Source organism: Manacus candei, unplaced genomic scaffold, assembly GCF_025592945.1.
Source record: "Manacus candei isolate 608988 ecotype Guabito, Panama unplaced genomic scaffold, ASM2559294v1 h1tg000054l, whole genome shotgun sequence".
NCBI lineage: Eukaryota > Metazoa > Chordata > Aves > Passeriformes > Pipridae > Manacus > Manacus candei.
The window spans coordinates 976,591-982,806 of record NW_026138102.1 but is presented as its reverse complement, the minus strand read 5'-3'; positions in this window follow the sequence as shown (position 1 = coordinate 982,806).

The window sequence follows — 6,216 nt, the reverse complement described above, 5'->3', positions numbered from 1 at the left end:
TGGTTATATCAGCAGGATATCCTTTATCCAAAGGCTTGTTGACACCTTCAGAAAACTCCAGTGGGACCATATGGCAGGACTTCCCTTTATAAAAGCCATGCTGACTTTCACAGCACATCACAATTACCTCTGTGTCCACAACTTCCATTTTTATTTTTTTTCCAACTTTATACAAAGCAACAGCACAATACCAACCTGCACTGAACTTCTTACACTGCTGGAAGAGCTGAGACCTCACATTAAGCTGAAAGGCTGGGACAAAGGTGCTCCCACTGGACCTGTATTTTCCAGATCGTGACTTTCAGGTGCCGGAAGAGCAGGAGATATTTTTTCCAGAATTTCCTCTTGGTGTTTACTGTTGTTTCAGTCAGGATTCCTCTACCTACTCTAAAATGTTACATGCAAAATTCCCTGCTCTGGTCAGCCCCCTCCATGTTGTCAGAACTGAAAGAGAAGCACTGACTTCCTTTTGGTTACATCTCCAAGGGGCAGGAAATGCCCCTTTTTTCACACGTCCCCTAAAAACCTGGGGGTGGGAGTCCTGCCAAGGAGGGAAGGAGGCACCAGACAAGTTGGTTGCTGGCAGCTGCCCCTTGCAGTCAATCCCCAGGGAAAGATGTTATTTGGAGTGAGCTGGAATGAGTCTGTGCCATGAATCAGAAGCACGGTCACAACTCCCAGACAGACGAACCCCTCCCTCCCTTTTCAGAGAGAATTTCATGCAGGCAACAGTCTGGCTTCATCGAATAAGACAAAGTGAATTATTCCCTGATCACATCAGTGATGATTTTTGGTTTTGAGGGCGCAGATTCATCAATCAATTTATCTGCACTGATTGCCTGGAAAAGCAGAGGACTGGTTAAATCATCTAAGCTGTCTCATACCGTTCTTCTTCTTGGGGTGGTGGGGTTATGACTTCTTCTTTACATTTTGGAAAATATTAAAAGCAAAATAAATGATGGAGAAAGAGCAGCTGCTGAACAGCTCAAAAAGGTCATTTCCTCAAAAATAAACCATCAAAAGGCAAACAAGCATGCTCCCTTCCCATGAGGAGTATATCTCATCCCTCTTTAGGTTTGAACAGTTTTTTAATGGAGTGAAACACCAGCACTTTTGGGACTTCATTGACTGCAGAGATCTTTCTGGAGCCCTAAGCTACCCCAAAGAACATGATGCCTTCAGTGTTTTCACAAAACCCATTCCCACATATTGCACTGGGCTCACGGCACAAAGCTGACCTCTCTGGGAAATCTGAAGAGGTGTAAAGGTTTTAGCAGACACCAGTAGGACCCAGCTGCTGCCACACTGCAGAGTGACTCACTCTGCAGAGTGCTTCTGGCAGGAGCACAGATGTGCAGGAAGCCAACCTTTGTCAGGCTGAGTAACTCAGGTGATCACAGGCGACACCTGAAGGCACAGACGTGTTGGGTGTGATGCATAAGGTTGTGCAACCCCCTGTGTCCTTGGATAGGTGACCTCAGGCATCTGTGTTATGGCTTCCCAGTACTTTGAATGGGAACCACTGTCCCCTGTCATGGAGGAGATTCCACCTGCCTGCACCAAGGGAAGCCAGGCATGCTTGCCCACCATGCCTCCTACCTCTCTCCCAGCAGCCCCGGCGTGTTCCCAGATTACCAAATCAAGAAGCCTCTGATTTGTTCTGAAGATTTCTGAGATCAGCACAAGCATGGGAGGCTGTGAGAGAGATGGGAGATAAAGGCTGGCAAGCCTCAAGACTGCCTTTACTGCTTATCTCATTCCCTTAAGAAGGGCAGAGGTATCCTGAACACCATCTGATTGACCAGCTCCTGAAGAAGAAAAGAGATTGCATTTGTTGAACAAATTCCAATACCTCAGTTCTCACACTGGAACTGAAGGGCAGCTGTTACAGGATATGCAGCTCCACAGGGGTCTGGGTAACTGTGATTTTATTATACAGTGGAGCCAACCTACCTTTGAGCATTGCCAAGAAGGATGTCCGGCTCCCTGGCGCTGTCCCTGACCCCAGCATGCATCCTGCAACTTCCCTTTCACCTCACTGCTGTGTCCCTGGCCCACAGAGTGCCAGCCCAGGGAGCTAAACCAGCACTGAGCCCTCCAGGTTTTGTGCCCCAGAAGGTTTTTTTGCTCGTGTAGTTCCCAGCACCAGAATGCAGCAGGACCAACAAAAAGGGCATAGTGGAAATGTGCAGCCTGGTGAGCCTGACCACCCATTCCAACAACACCTACCCACTAATTACGACCAAAAATATGATAAAATCTCACTCTCAATCTCCTCATACCACTGTGCCATGCAGAGAACAATGGTGAATGCCAGGGAAGAAGCAAAGGGCTGTAAGAGGAAGAAACATGCACTTGTGAATGACTGTGAGAATTAATTTCTGCCATAAAATATGGCTCATAATATGAAATGTCTGTGAACCATCTCAAAACTTCATCCTCTAGCAGCTGGTTTTAAAAGTATTAGTTATGGCTTGACACCACCTGAAAGCAGCAAATGCCTTGCAGCAGAGCCTGACAGGCAGGGCTGCCACCAGGGGAACCTGCAATCTCATTAGGGCTTGGCAGCACCAGGGCCACTGTGGGGAAAAGAGAAAATTAAGGGCAGCAGGTGAAGCTGTGATGGCAACAGGTACCACCATGTGGCTCAGTCATGGGCACAGTGGAGGGATCTGCTGGACAGGGAGGATGGAAAACCTCTCATGTCTGGCAGGGAAGGGACCAGTGGAGTACCTGTTTGAAAGTTTGATGGAAGTTTTCCCTATTGCTTCACCCTGTGGATATACTTGGGGAAAAGGCAGTTGTTAGAGAGGAATCTGGAGGAATCTGCAGTGCCCTCCTGGCTCCCAGCACGGCCTGGTGCTGCTGCAGGTGGGCAGAAAGCAAAGCGTAGAGAATCAGTCTGTAAAGGAGGGGTGACAGGGACACATCTGCTGCCTGAACAACTGACCTGGAGGCACAGGGAGGGATGTGAGCAGCTGGATGCACGAGCACGGATCCTATCGATTAGTGAACGGGCTCCTGGAACCGTCACAGTTGCAATACAAGTTAAAGAGAGGCACTTCAGTGAAGAGAAAACCCAGTAACAAAAAGACCTTTCTGTTCTTTGGAAACACCATCTGAAGAGGGTTGTTTCTAACTCACTGTCCAAACCAAGTCATACTGTTTGCATGAATTACCTTGGCCTGTAACAGACAGTTTAGGAGCTGCCAAAGTCAAAGCCAGTATGAGCTCAGGAGAGGTTGCCAGTCCCGTGGAGTGGGGCTGGTCCCATCATGGATGGGAATGGTCTAAAGAAAAGCCAGAGTGTAGGAAGAAGGTGGACTGGGTGACCTGCTTCCATCGGACATGGTGCTGAGCCAGGAGCTTTGTGTGGTGATAAAAACCACCTCCAGGAGAGCAACATGTATAATCACATGTATAACAGACACTGTGCATCCTTTACGTGCTGCATCTCCCTCTGCAGCCCACTGGGTCTGTGGTGTTACTCTGCTCCAAGCAGTACAGCAGGATACCACTCAATGCAGATACACTTTTACATTCAAGTCATCCCACAAAATAGGAGGCTTGCTGACATTTCCAGAGATGCCACTGAAATTCTGCTCAATCCCCTAACCCACGCTCAAAGAGAAACAATACAGATTTCTCCTGTCTATCATTAATGTTAGGAATAATCACTTGCATCATTCCCAAGGTGTACGAGCTCTTCATAGTCACCCAGTCTCTATTCATCCATTCTGGTTCTTAAATAAGCTGTTACATACTGACATCCTCTAAACTGAACCCAGAAGTGTTTACTGGACTGAAAAAGACATCACCAGATGGCTGCAATATCAGCCTAGAAGGATTTCTGTTCTTCAACAGGCGCTAAATGTGGCTGCAAAAGCAGCAGGCTGTAGAGCATCTGCATAGTCAAATCACCTCTAAGAGGCTTTGTAACTGCATTCAGTTCTGCTGTGCTGGAAAATGAGGATAATAAGCTCAATGTATTACACTTACACTGGGGCTACACTCCATAGAGAGCGGCAATAAGAAACACAGGCTGAGGTTTTAACAGCAGCCAGCGGGGCTCAGCACTTTGCTTGGTGGAAAAAGGAGATGCCAAACTACTTCTTTAGCTCCCTTGAGAGTCACAGACATGAGCTCCTGAGTTCCCAGAAGTCCCCCATGATGTGAGATAACCTATTTCAGGTAGAATCATAGAATGGTTTGGGTTGGAAGGGACCTTAATGATCACCTCGTTCCACCCCCCTGCCATGGGCAGGGATACCTTCCACTAGACCAGATTGCTCCAAGCCCCATCCAGTCTGGTCTTGAACACTTCCAGGGATGGAGCAGCCACAGCTTCTCTGGGCAACCTGCGCCAGTGCCTCACCAGCCTTATGGTAAAGAATTTCTTCCTAATATCTAATCTAACCCAGCCCTCTGCAAGCTTAAAGGCACTCCCCCTTGTCCTATCTTTCCATGCCCTTGTGAAAAGTCTCTCTCCAGCTCTCTTGGAGCCCCTTTAGGTATGGAAGGGGCTCTAAGGTCTCCTTGAAGCCTTCTCTTCTCCAGGCTGAACGACATCATCTCTCTCAGCCTGTCTCAGTTGTGTGAACAGCTGAGTTCTGACTTCTCAGTTATTCAATCACAAGCTTTATTCTTTCTGATACAGAAGCTTTACTAATCATAAAGGTATTTCATTTTGTCTTGCTTTGCCTGCCTTTCATTCCCACCTTTCATTTTTCATCTCTGTGCACATGAACGGTGCTGAAGAGTTTACGAATAGTTTTCCAATACTATCCACCAAAAAGTCTTCAATGCATCTCTATGAACATCTTCTCTGTGCATCGAGTTCTTTCCAACAAAACCTAAAAAATACCTGGTCTTTTCCTATTTTCAGTCTGGTTTTACTGCACTAGGAGTGGTGCTCTGGGTGGGTAAGTCAGTAGTAGATGTCAGTGATTAGATAAGTCACTCCACTGAGTTTCACTTTAAAGGAGTCCTTTCTCTTCATGCCATAGGCTGTCAAACACTTTCTCTAGCTACTATGTCAATTCAAGCAATCCCAACATTTCCTTGTGCTGCCCACTCAGTTGTGTCAGTACAACTTTCCATGGGCTGCCCAATAAATCCTGCAGGGATCAATATGGGATAATAATAACCTGACCAAACATGACTTCCTTTTTTTCTTCTTAAAGCCCTTTTAACCCTCATTGACTCCACTTAGCTCAGTGCTACCGCTGAAAAATTGCACACCAGGCTGCATCAGGAGCAAAAGGGAATAAATTTGAAAGCTGGTTTCAAATTACTTCTGTGGGTCAACCAGACACATTGTGGTATGGAAATTCAGTGCAAAGTCTCATGTTCTTGTTAATCATCAGGCTTGGATGAGAGAATGTTCTCCCCCGCAGACTCTCACTCCAGTTGTAGCCCTGTTCCAGGCACAACCTATTTTTAAGTGTCACAAAACCTTCAGCAAACTTGGTCCCACCATGGATGCAAAAGCCCAGTGAGGGATGCCAAAATCCTTCTGCAGTCCCTAGAGAGAGCAAGGCATTTTGTACGGACAACATGACACCACAGACACTGACCTGGGGGTTGGATGGAATAAACCAACAGGAAACACAAAACCAGTGGCTGTGCCAGCATATCTTTAAGGTCTCTTCCAACTCAACCCATTCTATGATTCTGTGATCTCTCCTCTGTGCAGCCCGTGAGCTGCAAAATGGACATTAGTTACACACTCTGTTCAACTGAGAGGTGCCTCTCACCCTACTGATTACAAAAGTGACCCGAGTGAGTTCTCAGGACCCACACTGTAAATCCACAGATTGTCAGACGGATCCTGGCACTGGAACAGACTCCCCAGGGCAGTGGTCACAGCACCAAGAGTGCCAGAGCTAAAGAAGCGTTTGGACAATGCTCTCAGGCACAATTCTTGGGGCTGTCCTGTGCAGGGACAGGATTTGGACTTTGATGATCTTTGTGGGTCCCTTTCAGCTCAGTATATTCTGGGATTCTGTGATCCCATGCCTGTGAATTTTCAGAATGTGGTAGCTGCTTAAGTAGGTTGGCTGGACTGCAACTCCACCAGGATCATTACTCTAACTTCATCTCATTGTTGGCTTGATCCTTTGGACCTTCCAGGTCACAGACTATCACGAGCTGGGATGGCAATAAAAATGGATGTTTCTTGTAATGGGCTTCAAAGCACTTGACAAAGATCACTAC